The sequence below is a fragment of the Macaca thibetana genome, chromosome 5 (genome assembly GCF_024542745.1).
Source record: "Macaca thibetana thibetana isolate TM-01 chromosome 5, ASM2454274v1, whole genome shotgun sequence".
Taxonomy (NCBI): Eukaryota; Metazoa; Chordata; class Mammalia; order Primates; family Cercopithecidae; genus Macaca; species Macaca thibetana.
Genome location: NC_065582.1, coordinates 95,540,517 through 95,559,579, shown reverse-complemented (window position 1 = coordinate 95,559,579; position 19,063 = coordinate 95,540,517). Strand labels below are relative to the sequence as shown.

The following is a 19,063-nucleotide window of genomic DNA, read 5'->3' as shown; positions in this document are numbered from 1 at the left end:
ACTTTTTTTTATTCTAACTCTCCTAATCATGAAGGCATTTATAAAATGAATTTAACAGTTATGAAAACTTTGGCTGCCTCTCATATTTTTGTATGTTGTAGAGTCATTCTAATTATGTACTAAATTATTTATAGTAGCATTTTATTAAAACATAACATGTGTAAACGAAAAAATGTTGTACAAGAAAGACAAAAACCACTGAAATTCCATTTCTATAACTTTGATATATATTTTTCATCAAAATCAGCTATCTTGTTCATATTTTTTAATAATATGGGGTCAAACATTTACATTATTTTGCAATTTTTTTTTACTTACGAGCGTTTTTGAACAGTTTTTATGACAACAAATATGTGTGTGCTTTGTGCGTCTTTTTATTTCTTTTGTTTCTTAATAAGGACAAATGACTATCTCTAAGGTATTAAGGTCAATTTTAATCTTTTCACTAATGAAAATAATTTGGAATATCTATATTTATATTCTTATATGGCCTGTTTTCAAATTTTTAAATGTTTTTATAGCTAGGATTTAGGGATCAAATGATATTTAAGTTTGAAGGTTTTTGATATTAAGTAATCGTTTTCCCTCTTACAGGTTATAACAATTTACTCTCCTGCTAACAAAAATGAAAATGTCTCCTTTTTCACCTATCAAACTACATTATCCTGCTTTTTAATTTTTACCAAATTTATAGGTTGAAAAGTATATACATTTCTTTGATTACTAATGCCACCGATTATTTTGGCTTAGCTAATTATTTGTTTGGTTATTTATGCATATTTTTGTTATTAATTCAAGAGGATTCCATGAATTAAATATTCTGTCATATATGTTGAAAATATTTATTCCCAATTTTTTCATTTTTCTTTAAATTATTCCTATTTGGGGGGAAAGTTTTGAATGTTTTATGTTATCAATCTATTAATCTTATTTTTTATACTTTCTGCTCTGGCTGTCATATTTAGAAAGGTCTTTCTTTTGGTTTCCAAGTTTGTCTAAATATTATATTTCATTATTGTGTATCAATATAGTTTATATTAAAATGTTTTTCTTTAAATATGTAAAGGATCTTGATTATGTTTGAAGTAGGTGTGAAATAGGAAACCAGCTTTATTTTATCTGTCACAACTTGGTTGTTCAAAAGTCACTAATTGAGTAATCCATTCTTTCCCACCTTTTTATATAATAAAAATTTCATTTTGTTTCTTTGCTATATATTTTGTTTTATTGACCTATTTTGATGCAAATCATACAAAGTTTTTACTACAGAAACTTTGTGATATATTCTAATTACAACTTTGGTAAGGTAAATCCAATATAATTTTCTTTTTCAAAATACTCTATTATTATTCTTTTTTATTTTAAAGGAGCTTTATAATTAATGATGTTTACAAACAGAGGCTTTAAGATAGTTTAATTGGACTTATACAATTTGTAGATCAATTTTGGAGAAAAAATGGCATCTTCAAATTATTTCTTCTTTTAATTTAGAAAGAGGACACTAACCTGGGTATTCCAGATAGGCAATTATGTCCTCAGTAAGAAATTATGACTTTGGTTCCTATATTAAATATGTTTTGCTTTTTATCAAGCTTTATTTATTAGCTATTACTTTAAAAATATTAATTAACAGTAGCAAAATTGACTATTTTTTTCTTGTTCCTGATTTTAATGAGAATTGCTTCAGCATAAAATGATCACTTATTTTAAATTGGTACATTTTAGTAAGTTAATAAATTGTACTTCTGCTTTTAAGTACTAATTATTAAATAAATTGTATATCCCAAAGAGAATATAGCATGTTGGTAAGCATCCATGGAACATTGACCTTTATATTAGTAAACGAAATAACTGTAAATATTCTGAAATTCTGAGCATGTTACGAAATAGATAAATGGGGAGAATTCGCATTATCTGACCATAATGCAGTAACTCTAGAAACTAATAATGGATTTCCGAAAAGAGACAAAAAATTGCTGATAAAACATTTAAATAAAGGTCTTGAAATTTTAAGAAAAGATTGGATTACATTGTACCAAATTCTACTTCAGCATCTACCCAGATTTTTCTTCTTTGATTTAGTAATGAATCATATCTGGAACAAATAAGACTTAGTTTTTAAAAGTAATATTGAATTCAGTCTGCTAATACTATTAATACAGTTATTTTACATAAGGGAGGTTAATTTTCTGTTTTGTGCTATTTTTGTCAGGTTTTGAAGTCTGTTTATATTGGCTGTATTTAAAAATGGGAAGAAAGTTAACTGTTGCCATGATAATGCTGTGTAAGAGACCATCACTCAATTAACAGCTTAAGAAACACTGTTTATTATTTCTCATGAGTCTATGGTTGATGGGTTGTTCTGCTGATCCGGATCAGGTTTGACTCACTTCAGCTGGGCTTGCTCATCATCTGTGGTCAACCGGCAGGTCACCTAAGATGTCTGATTTGGAATACCTTCAGCTGAGATAATTCATCCCTCTTTCAAATGTGTCTCTGACATCCTTCCTTGCAACAGTCTAGATCAGGCACACATTCTCACATGTCGTCAAGGGCCCAATAAAGTTAAACTGTGCATGTGCCTTTTGAAGCTTGTTTGCATTGTTTGCTATTGTTTCATTTGAAAGTAATTTTTGTGGGTACATAGTAGGTGTATATATTTATGGGGTACACGAGATATTTTGATACAGGCATGCAATGTGAAATCAGCACATCATGGATAATGGAGTATCCTTTCCCTCAAGCATTTATCATTTGAACTACAAACAATACAATCACATTCTTTGTTATTTTAAAAGGTGCAATGAAATTATTATTGATTATATTCACCCTGTTGAGTTATCAAATTGTAGGTATTTTTAATTTTTTTTTTTTGTACCCATTAACCATACCCACCGCTAGCCACCCACTACCCTTCCCAGCCTCTGGTAGCCATTCTTCTACTCTCTATGACTATAAGTTCAATTGTTTTGATTTTTAGATCCCACAAATAAGTGAGAACAGGTGATGTTTGTCTTTCTGTGCCCGGCTCATTTCATCCAACATAATGATCTCTGGGCTTGGCTATGTTATTTGCTTAGCAAATGAAACAGTAGCTCCAACAACATGGATAGCACTACTGTTTCATTTGCTAAGCAAATAACGTAGCCAAGCCCAGAGTCGATATGTGAAGGCAGTAGGCATTACAAGAGAGCATAGATACAGATGGACTAAAAAAAAATGGGGTCAATAATACAATCAAGCCACCATTGGAAGCATTACTTCTTTTATATTCTCTGCAATCTTCTAAATAATATAGGAATTATCTGTTCCATATTAGCTTTGCAAGTCTTCTTAAAGTCTTGACATGTAAATCTTCTTTAAAAATAGCTTTTAAAATTCATTAACAGAATTTCATTCCTAGACATTTCTTAATGAGAAAACTTCTTTATAGCTGCGATAATATTTTATTTCTACAGTTGGTTATTTTCTACTCTTAACTGGTCTTGTAAGAAACACGTTCATTTCACCCATGTTTTAAAAAGTCCGTTCTTGGATTTCTTTAGATTAGTGTTATCTTCCTTTTTTTCTAATGTATTCATTTCTTCCTTTTGCCTTTTGCTTTTATGTATTCCATTCTCTATCTTGCAAAATAATGTATTCTAATCTTTCTGGCTTCTTGAATGGAATACTTAGTTCATTTATATTAATGTTGTAATGCTCAATAATGATATTTTTAAATTACTTGAATATTCATCTGAGATCAATTTTGCTTTACCCCATAGGTCTGATATGTAGTGTCAATGTTTCTATTTTCTAAATATGGGAGATATCCTTTTTAAATTAATTCTTTCTTTGGTGAAAATCTTTTTTTTTTTGGTATTTTATTGGCAGTTTTAAAAATATATATCTGTTCTTTTTAGTATTGCATTGTGGTCAGATAATGTGAACTTTCCTATTTATTTTGTAACATGCTCAGAATTTCAAAATATTTGCATGTGTTTTGTTGCTAATATAAGGTCAATGTTTCATCAATACTTAAGAGCATGCTATATTCTCTTTGGGATATGCAATTTGTTTTATAATTTGTAATTCAATTATATTAATTATGATATTTTCATATAATTAATTTTTTACCTGTTATCAATTACAGATGATTAGTGCCAGTTTAAATTATTTTTACTCCACATGCATGTTTGTCTATATTTTTTCTATGCTTATTTTGTCTATATTTCTTTGTTTTTCCTCGGATTTCTAAGATTTTCACATTGTATATTTGTGCAGCTTTTCTTAGTGTACAAAGTTTTATCAAATGTACTTTTATAACATTTTCCATATTGAATAATTTTTCTCCAAATTATATTTAATATAACCATTGCTATACTGGCTTCTTTTTTTTTCATTACAATAGGTAATACTTATTGACCTCTATAGTGGGACATGCATAATTGCTAAATTTTTTAAATGCCATAATTCGTTTAGCCCTCACAAGAACCTTATGAGGTATGATTATCATCCAATTTACTGAGGGTTAAAATTGAATGAGGCAGAGGGAATTTATGTAAGATGTTCAAAGTCATAAAACTAGTAAGTAACTGAGCTAAAATTTGAACCCAAACTCTCTGTCTCCAAACTGAGGTTGTGGCAACTATAGTCTATTGCTTCTTTATAAATATACTGCTTGGTCTTGTAAGAAGTAAGTAATCTATTTTTCTCTCTTGTAAAGTTTGCTCAATCTTTTCAGGGCTGTATGAAATCTACAAATGAGCCCATCAAAGGCTTTTTTTAAATGTTACTGTGATTATTATTATTATTACTGTTATTTGTAGGATTTCCTTTGGATTCTGTTAGAGCCTATCTTTCTGCTGAAGTTTCCTATCTGGTCATGCATGTTGTCCATCTTTTTAGTAGAGCCTTCACTGTATTAATCATGATTCTTTAAAATATCCTGTCTTTTGATTCCAACATATGGATTATATCTGCATCTAGTCAGTGATTAATTTATGTCCTAATAGTGGGTGTTATTTTCTTGCATTTTTATGTGTCTTTTAACTTTTGAATGAAAGTCAGACACTATGTAAGGACAGCAGAGACTGAGGTAAATGGTATGAATATGTGGAAACGGGCATGCCTCTCCTCCTGCTGCTAGTTTTTTTTGTTTTTTGGTGTTTTTTTTTATTATATTTTATTTTAAGTTCCAGGAAACATGTGCAGGACGTGCAGGTTTGTTATATAGGTAAACATGTGCCATGCAGGTTTGCTGCACCTATCAACCCATCACCTACGTATTAGGCCCCACATGCATTAGCTATTTATCTTGATGCTCTCCTTCCCCCTGCCCCTCCACAGGCCCCAGTGTGTGTTTCTATTGGGGATGGGGTGTTAAATCAATCCAGTCAAGAGTCAATCTTGATTTACACCATTCTTGCTTGTTACACTCAGAGCACTACAGGCTTCAAATCTTCTAATGAAATCTTATGCTTAGCTTAGGTGTTGGGTCACTAAAGAGAATCTGTAACTTTTATCAATATTAGATTTTCCTGTGAGCCTGTGCCTCAGTGAGTGTATTTTTTATACTGTTTCTTCTCTCCCAGTGGTAGAATGCCATTTCTTGTTATTCACACCACTTACTAGTCTGCTTGTGGGTATGTGGGGAGTTGTGGGAGTGGTGGGGGGCAGAGGTGGACGGTTCTTAGGCTCAGGCAGGCGGTGTGTCCCTGGATTGGGGATCTGGCTTTCTTGGTGATCCTACCCATCCTCTTCATGGCAGTCAAACTTTGTCTTAAATATTTGGCAGATCTCATGCTTGGGGGAGATTTTACCCCTTTTGAAATGGTTGGAATTTTTCTTTTACCCTTTCCCCAGTTTCACTGAGTTTTTACCTGTTTCCTGAGATAATAGTTTGCTTCCCCTTCCATAGTTTCTTAAAGCTTTTGTTCAACAAGCTATGTAGGGAAGAAAAATCTAGGTGAGGTTTTACCCCTTTCTCACAACAGAAACTGCTCCTCTTCTCAGGCCTGCACCACTTAGAGAAGTTTTCTCTGGTCTTTCACCCTGCCTCCAGTCTTTGTTGTAAACACATGGTGAGGTCTGTGAAAGATAGCCTGCAAATTGGGTGGAGATTGCCTTTGTGCCTGTGACTCCCAGCAGTTCTCTACTCTTATGAGTGTGCTCTTACACCATATAGTGTCATTCAAGTTCTATATTCATGCAAGCTCATACTTGGTTAGGAAATTTATTTTAAAAATTAAAATTTCCTTACCTACAGCGGGGCACAGTGGCTCACGCCTGTGATCCCAGCACTTTGACAGGCTGAGGCAGGTTGATTGCTTGAGGCCAGGAGTTCGGGACCAGCCTGGCCAACATGGTGAAACCCTATCTCTATTAAAAATAGAAACATTAGCCAGGCATGGTGGTGCATGTCTGAATATTAGCTACTCAGGAGGCTGAGGCAGAAGAATCACTTGATGGGAGATGAAGGTTGCAGTGAGCTGAAATTGCACCACTGCACTCCAGCCTGGATGACAGAGTGAGACCCTGTCTGAAAAATAAATAAATAAATAAATAAATAAATAAATAAATAAATAATTACCTACTTTCATCAGGACCTCATTCTCCTTTCATGCTGTACTCCAGCTGCGTCAGTACACATGTCCCTTTTTATCCTTGGAGGAGCCTGTCTTTCTTTACATTTCAGGCTACGAGGTCAACCTGCAATCCCAGCCCTCTGATGTGGTTAAGAGGAGTGATTGATGATTTTTGTCCATTACCCAGCTTCTTTTTTCTTGTTGAGAAGGAATTAATGCTCTTTCCAGACTTCTACATCCTAAGCAGAGACTGGAAATCTAATGTATAAAAATCAAACTACCTCTGTTAATGATATATGTGGTTTTTTTCCTAATTCTTTTTTTTGCTGTTACTGTTGTGTGAGTGCTTGCATACATATGTTCTCTTTCTTGCAATGTGTGTTTTTACCTTCTTTTGTGACATAGAACATATGAATTTTGTTTTTAATTTCTCTAGGGAATCTGTTTAAGTTGATTTAACATGGACTTAAATTAATATACCTTAATTATGAAAAACAATACTACAGCAATCTGTTTTTCTTTGTACATGAAAATTAAGGCACCCCTTTACTTCCTCTTCATATATTCTCTTCCAAAACTATCTTAAGAGGAAAATATTAGTTAATAGAATACATGTATATATAGTTATCCAAAATATTACTGTTAGGTCTAGCTTCATATATGTAATTGCTTCCAACTTCTCTTCCAATCATTTTATACTTGTATATTCTATATTCTTCAGTTCTGTCTTTTTATTCATCTCGTAATCATCGCAGTTAAATTCTCTTGCCAAAGAAAGAGTAAGAAAAAAATATATATGTGTTTTGTATTCATTGCAGTTTGAGAATGTTTTCCTATTGCTTTTTCTCATGAATAACAATTTGGAATTCTTGGTTTTTTTCTTTCTAAAAATCTGAAGACATATATACATTTTCAACTGACATCTGCTAAGGAGAAAAATACTGAAGCTAACTTTTCATAAAAATTGGAAACTAGTGCTATTTTTATTTGTTTGCAGGTAATCTGTTTTTGTTCTTAGACACATGTGGAAAAATTTTTGTAACTTGAGAATTAAAAAATAATCACAAGGTTAGGTCTAAAAATGGGCTTCTTAAAAAAAATTCAATTTTGCCTGTGACTTACTGAGCCCTTTTAATATATAAACTATCTTTCTTGGGTTAGAACATTTTTCTTCCACTTTTTTTTGAGTATTTAATCTGTTTTCATTGACCTATTTTTTTCTGCAAAATCTTATTTTATTTTTAAATTATATTTAGAGGCAGAGTCTTGCTCTGTCAATCAGAGTAGAGTGCAGTGGTGTAATCATAGCTCACCGTAACGTTTAACACCTGAGCTCAAGCAATCCTCCCACCTCAGCCTCTAAAATAACTGGGACTACAGGCACATGCCACCACATTTCACTAATTTTTATAAATGTTTTGTAGAGATAGGGTTTTGATATGTTTCCCAAACTAGTCTTGAATTTGGGGCCTCAAGTGATTCTCCCACCTCAGCCTCCCAAAGCCATGGGATTCCAGGTGTGAGCCACTGTACCTAACCCTCTTCTGGAAAATCTTAAGGCCTTAGATTGCATTCCTGTCTTTATAGGTCATATTTCTCATTATCCTTTTTTGACCTTTTCTTTGCAACTTGAGAGTTGTAAAAATTCACTTATTGTGTAACTGATTCAATAATCCTGATAGATCATTTGCATTCTTTACTACTCCCAATTTTTATTTTTATTCTGCAGGAGAAGTTTGTCTTTATTCTTTTTTGTTTAATTTTCTCATATCATCTCATCTTTTATATCACTACCTTCCTTTCAGTCTGTTCTCTTTGTTGGTTGTCTACTGATGTTTCACCTAGATTTTCATTGTTTAAAGGCATTCGTCAGATTATATTGCAACATTTTTATTGAATGCAGCCAGAATTTATGTGAGGTATGTACTACCTCTGAGACTTGAGGGTGATATTCTGATTTGTTTAGGGTGCAATGAGTTTTTGTGTTTGTTTATGTTTCTATAAACCATCCAGGACAAATCTTTATTTTTGTCAATAAAGTGAAGCATCTTTTGCCTCTTCTACAATCCATTTGGTTAAGCTCGCTTTTCTTTCTGAGACCTAGAGTTAAAACTCAAACAGGTATGTTCAACATTTAATCAAATTTACCATGCCTAGTAGGCATTCCATGTATCAGTTTTTGACAGAGATTTACTAAACTTATTTGGTCTAATTATGACAGAGCACTTATTCCAGACACTGTCTTGTTTATACTACTTATTGCTCTATGACTAAATCTTCCAAAATAAAAATTATTGTCATCTAATCCTCTCTGCTTCTATAAGGTTACGGTGATTTCTGCTTTGAGTAGTAGTCTCTGGATATTTGTGAAAGAGTGTAACTGAGAAGGCAGCAGGTAGTGAATAAGAGCAGGACAAGGTCTCTGGATACTAATAAAGATAGTTGTCATATATTTCAGGACAGCTTGCTGCTTACTGGGCCATAAAGCTCTTACAGCCTAAAGTTAGGCATAATCAAAGGAAATACATTATATAGGGAGACTCAAAGCATATTTCTACCTTCCCTGTACTAATTTGAAAATATATGTGGTTGATAAACATATATATATATTTAGAATAATTATTAATCCCCAATGTTATGCATAATCAAATGAATTATACAATATAAAGAGAATCAAAGTATATTTCTAATTTCCTTGGACTAATTTGTCCTGTTCTGGTTATAAGTGGGGAGTATGAAATACACAGATAAAACGTATGCTTTTGAATCTATCCCCAATCTCAATTTAGTCATTTCAATTTTTTTGAGAATTTATCGTTTATCTTTCTCTAACTTGAATTATGGAGGCTGTGGCTTTACTTTTTTAAAATTTTTTTTTGGTCAGTTGTTGAAATTGTTTTTTTCTTTTTTTTATTTTTTTGAGCAGCAGCAGGATTTATTGCAAAGAGGGAAAGAACAAAGCTTCCACAGTGTGGAAGGGGACCTGAGCGGGTTGCCCTGTTGAAATTTTTAAACAGATGTTTGGAGGAGGTGTATCAGAACCAGCTAGTGTTAAGTCTCAGACTGGTCACTCTTAAAATAATTCCACCCAGTCATGCCATCATCAAATTTAGTTGCCTCTCTCTTTGACTTAAATTTAATACTTTTTTTCCCCCAATCTATTGGACTCTTTAGAAATGTTTTAAACAAAAATTACTAATTTATTTCTTATATGTAATTAATTTTGTTAACTGAATAAAAATGTTTAAAAATGAAACATTATTGTGAAAATTACCACATCCTTGGTTTAAAATAACCTGAGAAAGGAAAGCGCAGCCATAAGAAATAAATATACGAATAGGTTAATACAGAGAAAATTGTGCCAGGCAAAGCTGGTTGCTTTTTTGATAGCTTTACAGCCTTAGTAAATGAACAGAGTAGAGTAGACATAATGCATCTTGACTTCTAGCAAAGTACTGGAGACAGTGCTGTGTGAAATTTTTATTGCAAAATTAATTTGATTTGGCTTGAAAAACACTGTTAAATGAAATATAAGCTGGTTGAAAAGACATACAGAGAAGAGTGTTGATTAATGTCAATGAACTAATGAATTGAGTGATATCTCCAGTTAAATGTCACGAGTGTGAGTATTGGATTGAATAATTGTTATTGTCTGTTGAAAAAATAAATAACATATGATTGATTAAATTAGAGCAGAAAATTTATCAGGAGACACTAGTGATTACAGAAAAACCATATAAAGACATGAATTTATTTCAGAGAAAAACCAGTGAAACAATATAATTTTACTTAAAGAGTCCATTTATTTATCACAAAATGGAATTCTATGAAGTATCAATGCTTAAAGACCTTCAAACTACAAAATTTCTCAAAACTAGTTGAAAAAAAAAATTAACTATCTCAGTAAGGCAAGAACATAATTTTAATCCAGTTAGTAGCTACATTTTATCCCAACCAATAAAGTGATAGTGAATTCTTAGCTAGAGGATGTGGCTAAATGTATAATTATTATTTACCAGAAATAAAAAAAAAAAGTATCTAGAAAATCAGTAACCTCTAGAAACTCTTGGGCACAGGAGAGGGAGAAAACTATGGAAGGGGAAGTAATTACGTTCTTAACTATGTTACATGCTTTGGTTACATTCTTAACTATGGGGATACGGTAAGACTCTAAATAACTGAAGATTATTTTTTAAAATATCCAGATGAAATGTAGTTAAGTATAAAAATAAACTTTTTCAATGTAGGTTTTTTAATGCTAACGAAAAGCTAGTCAGCATAGGGTAAATTCGATTAAATTAGATTAGGTAAATTGGAATAAGAATCAAATGATCACAATCACAAAATGGGATTAGTCTTACTACAAGTCACACATGCAAAAGGAAGAAGATAACCTGGCAAATTTTAAAGAGTCCTCCTCTTTACCAAGTGGTAGTGAGTTGGCAAAGTTTTAATAATTTAAAAGAAAACGTTGATTACATCTAAAAAGAGAGGGAGAGAAGGTTTTAGTTATGGATTCAACATGTATTTGTTGAATACCTTAAATGTGCACTATTTTTGGTTTTGTGAGCAGTCCCAAATGATTAAAACAGAATGACTGTCTTAAATTATCACAAACTGATTGGCTTAAAACAGCAGAAATTTATTCTCTCACAGTTGTGGAGGCCAAAAGTTCACAAGCAAGGTATCGGCAGGGCTGCACTCCCCCTAAAGCCTTTGGAGGAGAATGATTTTGAGTGTTTCAGCTTCTGTTGGCTTTCGGCATTCTTCGATCTGTGGAAGCATCACTCCAATCTCTGCCTCCAAGGCCATGTTGCCTCCTCCTCTTCTGTCTGCCAAATCTCCCTCTACCACAGTCGTATACTAACAGTTGTCATTGGGTTTAGTGCATACTCATGTAATCCAGAATACTCTCCCCTCTCAATACTTAACATAATTACGTCTGCAAAGATCCTTTTTCCAAATAAAGCAATGTTTGTTTCCAAATTTTAGGATTTAATATCTCTGGGTGACCATGATTTAACCTACTATAAAAGCATTTTCGCTCAAGCAGCTTAAATTAGGTTTCTTTTTTCTTTGAGACAGGGTCTTGCTCTGTTGTCAAGGCTGGAGTGCAACGGCACAATCATGGCTCACTGCAGCGTCACACTCCCAGTTTCAAGCAATCTTTCCACCTCAGCCTCCCAAGTAGTTTGGAGGACAGGTGCACGCCACCACACCCAGCTAATATTTCATTTTTTTGTAGAGACAGGGTCTCTCTATGTTGACCAGGCTGGTCTGAAACTCCTGAGATAGAGCAATCCTCCTACCTTGGCCTCCCAGAGTGCTAGGATTACAGGTATAAGCCACTGTGCCAGGCTCAAGATTAGGTTTGTGTTCCTGCATTAATATATACACGGGGCCATTTCTTTCTCTTCTAATTATTTTACAAACATAAGGAGCATCTCTAACACAATGAAGTTGTTTTCCACTTTAGGAAAATAGAGTTTTGAAAATGTGATTCATTATTTGTTGCAGGTTAGGATTCATACAGTCATATTTCCAGTGCACATTGTCCTCCAGATGCTCCCCATTTTGGTACTGAAGCTTATTTGCTCTGTCTCTGACAGAGGCCTTAAATGATCCCCCTTCCTGTTAATCCCCACTGAAATTCCCTTGGATTAAGCTCAAACAATTTATCCCAGGGCTATGGTCTTCTAATTGATGTTCTGTTTTTAATTCCTGATGCTATCCTTCTCATTCCATACAAACCGTAGATACATATATCTGCAAAACACAGACTTTCTTGGGTTTTCTACTTTAAAATCTGTCTAGCTTTCAGATACACAAAGGAAAAGCAACGTGGTTTTAAGAGCATGCCATGCTGCTTCTTAAATTTCTGACCCTTGTCCTTGTCTGCAGCTTTATCACTTAACATTCTTCTCCTTGCTTCATAATACTACACACACATGCACACACACACACACGCAGGCACACACACACATGCACACACAGTTCCTTGATGTTACAGTCACACAGAATTGTTCACTGTTTCTTGAAAAAATCATAAACTGCATTTGCTCATGTTATTTTTTGAGATCAGAGTGTTCTTCCCTCTTTTTTCTACTTTTAGGGTTTTTTTCACACAGCTATTAAAACTCAACCAACTATTACATTTTCTCTGTGGTTTTCCCTGATCCTTACACATCTTCATAGCTCCTTACATGTAACTCTGTTACTGTGTGCATCATATTTGATCATGTTTTTTTTCCCCTGTGTGATTTGTTTTTAGACTATGACCACCTTGAAGACAGAACTGGGTCTTATCTATCTTTACATCTCCTAGTTGTTTGCATGGTTGCTGACATAGCAAATACTTAGAAACTTCTGATGAACTAAATTACTTTAAAGTCATTGATACATTTAAATGGCACAATTTATCTATATCTGTTTGATAATCATAGTTAACGAATTAAGCAAAATACATCTAGAACCAAGAACTCAATATGGAGACACTCCATGGTAAGAGAGAAAGATGCATTGAATCGTTGATTCAGAAATAACTAACTATGTCTCTATAGGCACTGCATAAAGGCTAAAAATCCCAAAATAGAATTGTTAAAAAATTATGGTTTAAGATTAAAGGCAAATAAAATCATATTCGTTGAGACTATTAGGGTTGCTTGAAGTAAATTAATGCCAAGTTTATGCAAAAAGATTCCTGCTATATGATATAATTGGTAAGCCTAAGAGACCAGCAGGCACCAGGTACAGCTGCATTCATATGCTCAAGCAATGCCATTAGGGAGTTGTCCATGTTTAGCCATTACTCTGTTTTGTTACTCCTTTTTGTTTGTTTGTTTTATGTTTCCTTCTCAGGCAGATTCTACCCATGTGCTAACAAAACTATAATTCTAGATACTGTACTCATATTTAACAATGCCAGCGAAATTGTTCCAGAAAATATCTAATGGATGAAGGGAAGGCTCTAATTGGTCTTTGTAGGACCACTTACGTATCTTTGAACCAATTACTCTGGTCAGAAGATGAACATGTCTGATCTTTCAGGATTAGATTCACATGTAAAATAATGTTACAATTCAAACTGGGAAAGATAAATTATGTGTTTTTAAAAGACTGGAAGAAAATACTCCATATATCACATATGCTTTTCTTTATATTTTTCTGTATATTGGTATATATTTTTTTTTTTTTTTTTTTTTTGGAGGCAGAGTCTTGGTCTGTCGCCCAGACTGGAGCACAGTGGCATGATCTTGGCTCACTGTAACGTCCGCCTCCCAGGTTCAAGCGATTCTTCTGCCTCAGCCTCCCGAGTAGCTGGGATTACAGGCATGGACCACCATGCCTGGCTAATTTTTGTATTATTAGTAGAGACGGGGTTTTACCATGTTGGCCAGGCTGGTCTCGAACTCTTGACCTCGTGATCTGCCAGCCTTGACCTCCGGAAGTGCTGGGATTACAGGCATGAGCCACCGCACCCGACCCAACACTATTTCTTTTGTAATTAAAAAGTACATGTACACTTTATATTTTAATGTAGATGTAAGAATAGCCTCTGCCTTCAGAGACCTCATCATAATAGTATTAAAGACACACAAGTAAACAAAGGTAGCAATAAAATAGTAATACATACCAAATATTAAGGATCTCAGGAATAATTATTCCTTCTAAGGAATGGCAAAGAAATTTTTCACACCAGAAAATTAATTTTGAATTGGGTCTTCAAGGAGTATAACAATTTGAAAAGACAGAGAGGACTTTCCAGGAAAATGTAACTACATACCCACAAATGACACGAAGGATTATAGTAATACATTTTTATTGTTATTCTACCTCTTCACTCTATTCAATTTCCCTGACTACTACAATGTCCCCATGTTGGTTTCTCCTTTCTTGTATTCCAAGACATTGTGTCCTGCTTTTGCTTATTATTCTCTACCCCTTAAGCCTCTCATTGCTTCCTCCTTCTTTTCTCTTTCTTCTGGGCCTCCCTCTTTGTTTGTATGATCCCTGGGAGGACTCATTTAATAGTGTCTTCTAGACATTAGAGGCACAGAAACCATTTTTCACTGTCTATTTTCTACTCGGGATCCAAACTAATTTTCCACAAACATTGCTTTCATCATGGATATGTGCTTTAATAGCATTGGAATCAGACAGATCTTAAGTACAATACAATAATATATATATCACATAGCAGTTATATGACCATGAGAAGATAGTAACTTCTGTGAGTCTCACTACTAATGCCCAATTTGTAAGATAATTATGAAAACATGTACAACATATGTGTTACTCTCACCAGTGCTAGCCACTAGATAGGTGTGTAATATATAAGTAGATAATACTTTTGTGGGTATCTATATCACTTCTCTGCCCATGACCAACAGTGAGCCATCATGTTCCTTATTAAGCTTGGTGGTGGATACAGGTGTTCACTTTAAAAGACCCAGTCTCAGATTTCAAGTCTTCAACCCATCTCCTGTCAGAGGTCTTTACAATCTTTACCTACCTCCTTTATTCAGCCTTATTTCCTGTCATTTCCCCGCAGGAACTATTTGCTGGCCCTTTAATTTCTCCCTTGCCTCAGAACTTGCTAATATTTATCACTCTTAAATATATGTTTTTGCTTATGCTGTTCTTCAAACTAGAATTTTTCTGCCATCTTTTGTTATCCTCTCTCTTCTTTTAGTTCAAATACCTTCTCTTCTCTTAAGTTTTTTGTTTTTCCAGGACAACCTAGAAAAAATATCTCTTTAGTTTCTACAGTGGCAGAAGGTAATGCGATTTACCAATTTAATTACTTCATATTGCCATAGAGTAACCACTTATATCAACATATAGTACAAATATGTGTAATGTGGTCTTACTACTGATTATCTTATTCTTATTTATTGTCTCTCGAACAAGATATTACCACCCATAGACAGGGATCATATTTTATATATCTTTATAATACAAAGTGCCTTTTTAAAATTAATGGATCGTGTTTATTTTCCTGGAACAGGAATTGACATAGAGAGTATGAATTCATTTGTAACTGAATCTTTGCTGTAATAGTTATTCCCAGCATCCTTACTATACAGAGAATGAAGCCTTAATACCTAAAGCAGCCACTGTATGTGATTAATTAACTTCTCTCCTATGCATCTTGACAGGTACTGGCTATGTACCATTCTTGGGAGAACTGGGAAAATGGTCACTGAAATCATTTTTGTTGTTTCTAGTTCCAATGAGAAATGCCAGCTGGGAAAGGCTGCTACAGTATGTAGCAAGGTACTTTTGTTCAAATAATAAAAGTATTTTCAAGGAAATACTTGAAATAACTGCTAAATTTCCAAAGATTGATCTACACTACAGAAGGCTTATTAGGGTATATTGATACTATTATGTGTTGTCTTAAGTGGTACATTGTAGTTTCCTTGCCAATTCTTGGTTTAAAAGCCAGCATGCATCTGTTATGTGTCACTTTCCACTTAAATGCCTAAGACAGGTAGATTGCACTGTCAAGCTAGGTCATTATAATTCCAACAGATGTTGTCATGTAGATGAAGAAAATTCATTTTAAATGATATTATTTGTAAAATGTGTTTTTCTTTGTGCCTAAAAAAGGCAATAATATATCATATTAGCTCTTCAGATTCAGGTTGCAATCAGTATAGCATGTTTTGATTAAACACTTCACAATTTCAAAATCAGTGCAGGATAATGATGGAGCACATGTGAGGAAACAGCAATAGCAGGGGTGTTTACAGTATCTCAGTTGTTTCAAGCTTAATAACACTTCATGTTATCAGTCAGTTACAAAGGAATAATTGGTGGATAGGTCGAGGAAATGGTACAATAAGAAATTGTACTTATTGTAAACTATAGGGATGGAACTGCAGCCAGATCAATACTTATTTGGTTAGTATGTTGTAACCAATCATATGAGTTTTACCAGCTGATATCTTATTTTTGCTTGTTCATTTTTACATAAGTATATAATTTTAACAGTTAAGTCAGTTGAAATCCCCTCATAGAGCCCTCCTCCAAATGCATACCTAGCTAAATTCTTCTTTCTGGAGATTAACCACAAATTGGTGGTTTCATCCTATTTATATGAATAAATTTCTAGAAGATAAAATTATATTGTTGATATTTGTGACAAAATTTTCCTCACAACTATATGAAAGAGAAAGAAGGAAGGTGTGTGGTTAGGAGTTAGCTGTCATTAAAAGTGTGTAAATTTTGCACATTTCCTACATTTATTTTCTGGTAAATTTTACTAGTTTCTTTCTGCTCAGTTGGGACTAAAGTCAATCGGCCTGTCTCTACTTCTTTCAATTCCATTTCCCAAAAGAACTTTAGTACTTCTCTATTATTCTTAGCTCTGCCTTGCCCCAATACATTAATCAATGCTTTGGGTAACAACATCAGATTTGTACAGGGAAGGACCAGGGAATGGCATTTCAAATCAACACATGGAAAGGGCAAGAGCTGAATTTCATAAACAGTAACCTAATCTGTCACTGCCGGTTTCTGTTGCCTCTACCCAGACTGCAGCGAAACATACTCTCAGCTGCCACTTTAGGATATCTGTACCCTCCACGGGAGTTTTTCTCTTTTTTTCCCCTTCCTTTTTTCTTTCTATCTTTGTTTTTTTGTTTTTGTTTTTGTTTTTTTTTTTTGGATGGAATCTCGCTCTGTCGCCCAGGCTGGAGTGCAATACACGATCTTGTCTCACTGCAAGCTCTGCCTCCCAGGTTCAAATGATTCTCCTGCCTCAGCCTCCTGAGTAGCTGGGATTATAGGCACTCGCCACAACGCCTAGCTAATTTTTGTATTTGTCGTAGAGACAGGGTTTCACTGCGTTGGCCAGGCTGGTCTTGAACTCCTGACCTCATAATCTGCCCACCTCATCTTCCACAAGTGCTGGGATTACAGGCATGAGCCACTGCGCCCGGCCAGGAGTTGTTCACTGTGATGTTGTATAGTTCTCTGGAATGTATGTTTCCCTCTGCAGTTTCCCCAGTGTTGATTTTAAGGGAGACAGCCAGAACACTTGCTACTTCACCATCACATGTGTTTGAGGCACGAGTTACAGTGCAATGTTTAAAACGTGAGTTACACCTTTTTGGAGGATGGTGTAGAATACCCATTTATTTTTTGTGTGAAAACAAAGTCTACCTCAGGTTAATCAAATAATTACTGAAGAAAAGCTTTTTCTTTATTCAAATATTTCAGCACATAAATGAAGAAGAAATGGTAAAAGTAAAACATGAACATTTGGCCATCGCTGATTATATTAGTTTTTAGAGACTACTATAACAAAATTCCACAGACCAAGTGGCTGAAACAATGAAAATTTGGCTGGGAGTTCAAAAGCAAGGTGAAAGTGGATTGGGTTTTCCCTGAGGCTTCTCTCCTCAGCTTGCAAATGGCCAGCTTTTCCCTGAGTCCTAACATGGTCTTCTTTGCACCCTGAAGGCTCTCTTTTATGGTCTAATCTCCTTTTCCTATAACTACAACAGTCTGATTAGATTTGGGCCCACCCATATGATCTCACTTAACCATAATTACCTTCTTTAAAGGCCCTAGCTTCAAATACATTGTGAGGTACTAGGGGTTAGGGTGTCAACACATAAATTTGGGGAAACACAATTCAGCACATTAAATGAATGGAAGTACTACCTGAAAAATCAATGACGGATCGTATGACTACAAAAAAAGGAGACAAACATTATATATCTGCTGTTTAAAGTACACAACACAAAATTATTGACAAATATTAAACTGAATTAAGTCGATCTTCTAGATTTGCCAATTTGCAAATGATGCAATCCACAGAGCGACACGTTAAGGGGTATGGGGGATTCAGTCAGCACAATCTAGCTTGGGAAACTACAGAAAAAAAAATGACCTATTTTGTGACATATAATTGAAGGAACAAATGAAGATAGAAGAATCGAGAACCTATAAATAAAGCAATTCAAGAGACACATGAGCTCATAAAACGTGGGTCCTAATTTGAGTAAAGAAAGAAAATTTTAATACTGACTGGATATTTGACGACATTGAGAAATTATTCTAACTATGCAGCTATAAAAAGGAATGAGATCATGTCCTTTGCAGGGATGTGGATGAAGCTGGAAGCCATTATCCTCAGCAAACGAACACAGAAACAGAAAACCAAACGCCACATGGTCTCACTTATAAACAGGAGCTGAACAATGAGAACACATGGACACAGGAAGGGGAACAACACATACTGGGGCCTTTCTGGGGGTGGAGTAGGGGGAGGGAACATTAGGAAGAATAACTAATGCATGCTGGGCTTAATACCTAGGTGATGGGTTGACAGGTGCAGCAAACCACCTTGGCACATGTTTACCTTTGTAACAAACCTGTACATCTTGCACATGTACCCCACAACTAAAAATAAAAATAAATTATTCTAAATCTTGGGAAGTATGATAATGGTGTCATGATTATGTTTTAAAGGACTTCTTAACTTT

General features: G+C 34.3%; 1 protein-coding gene across 4 annotated transcripts in view; it reads left to right on the top strand.

Moving 5' to 3' along the window:
• The window catches only part of GRID2 (glutamate ionotropic receptor delta type subunit 2), a 1,531,999-nt gene that overhangs the window by 1,082,815 nt on the left and 430,121 nt on the right, over positions 1-19,063 (top strand). The window lies entirely within an intron of this gene.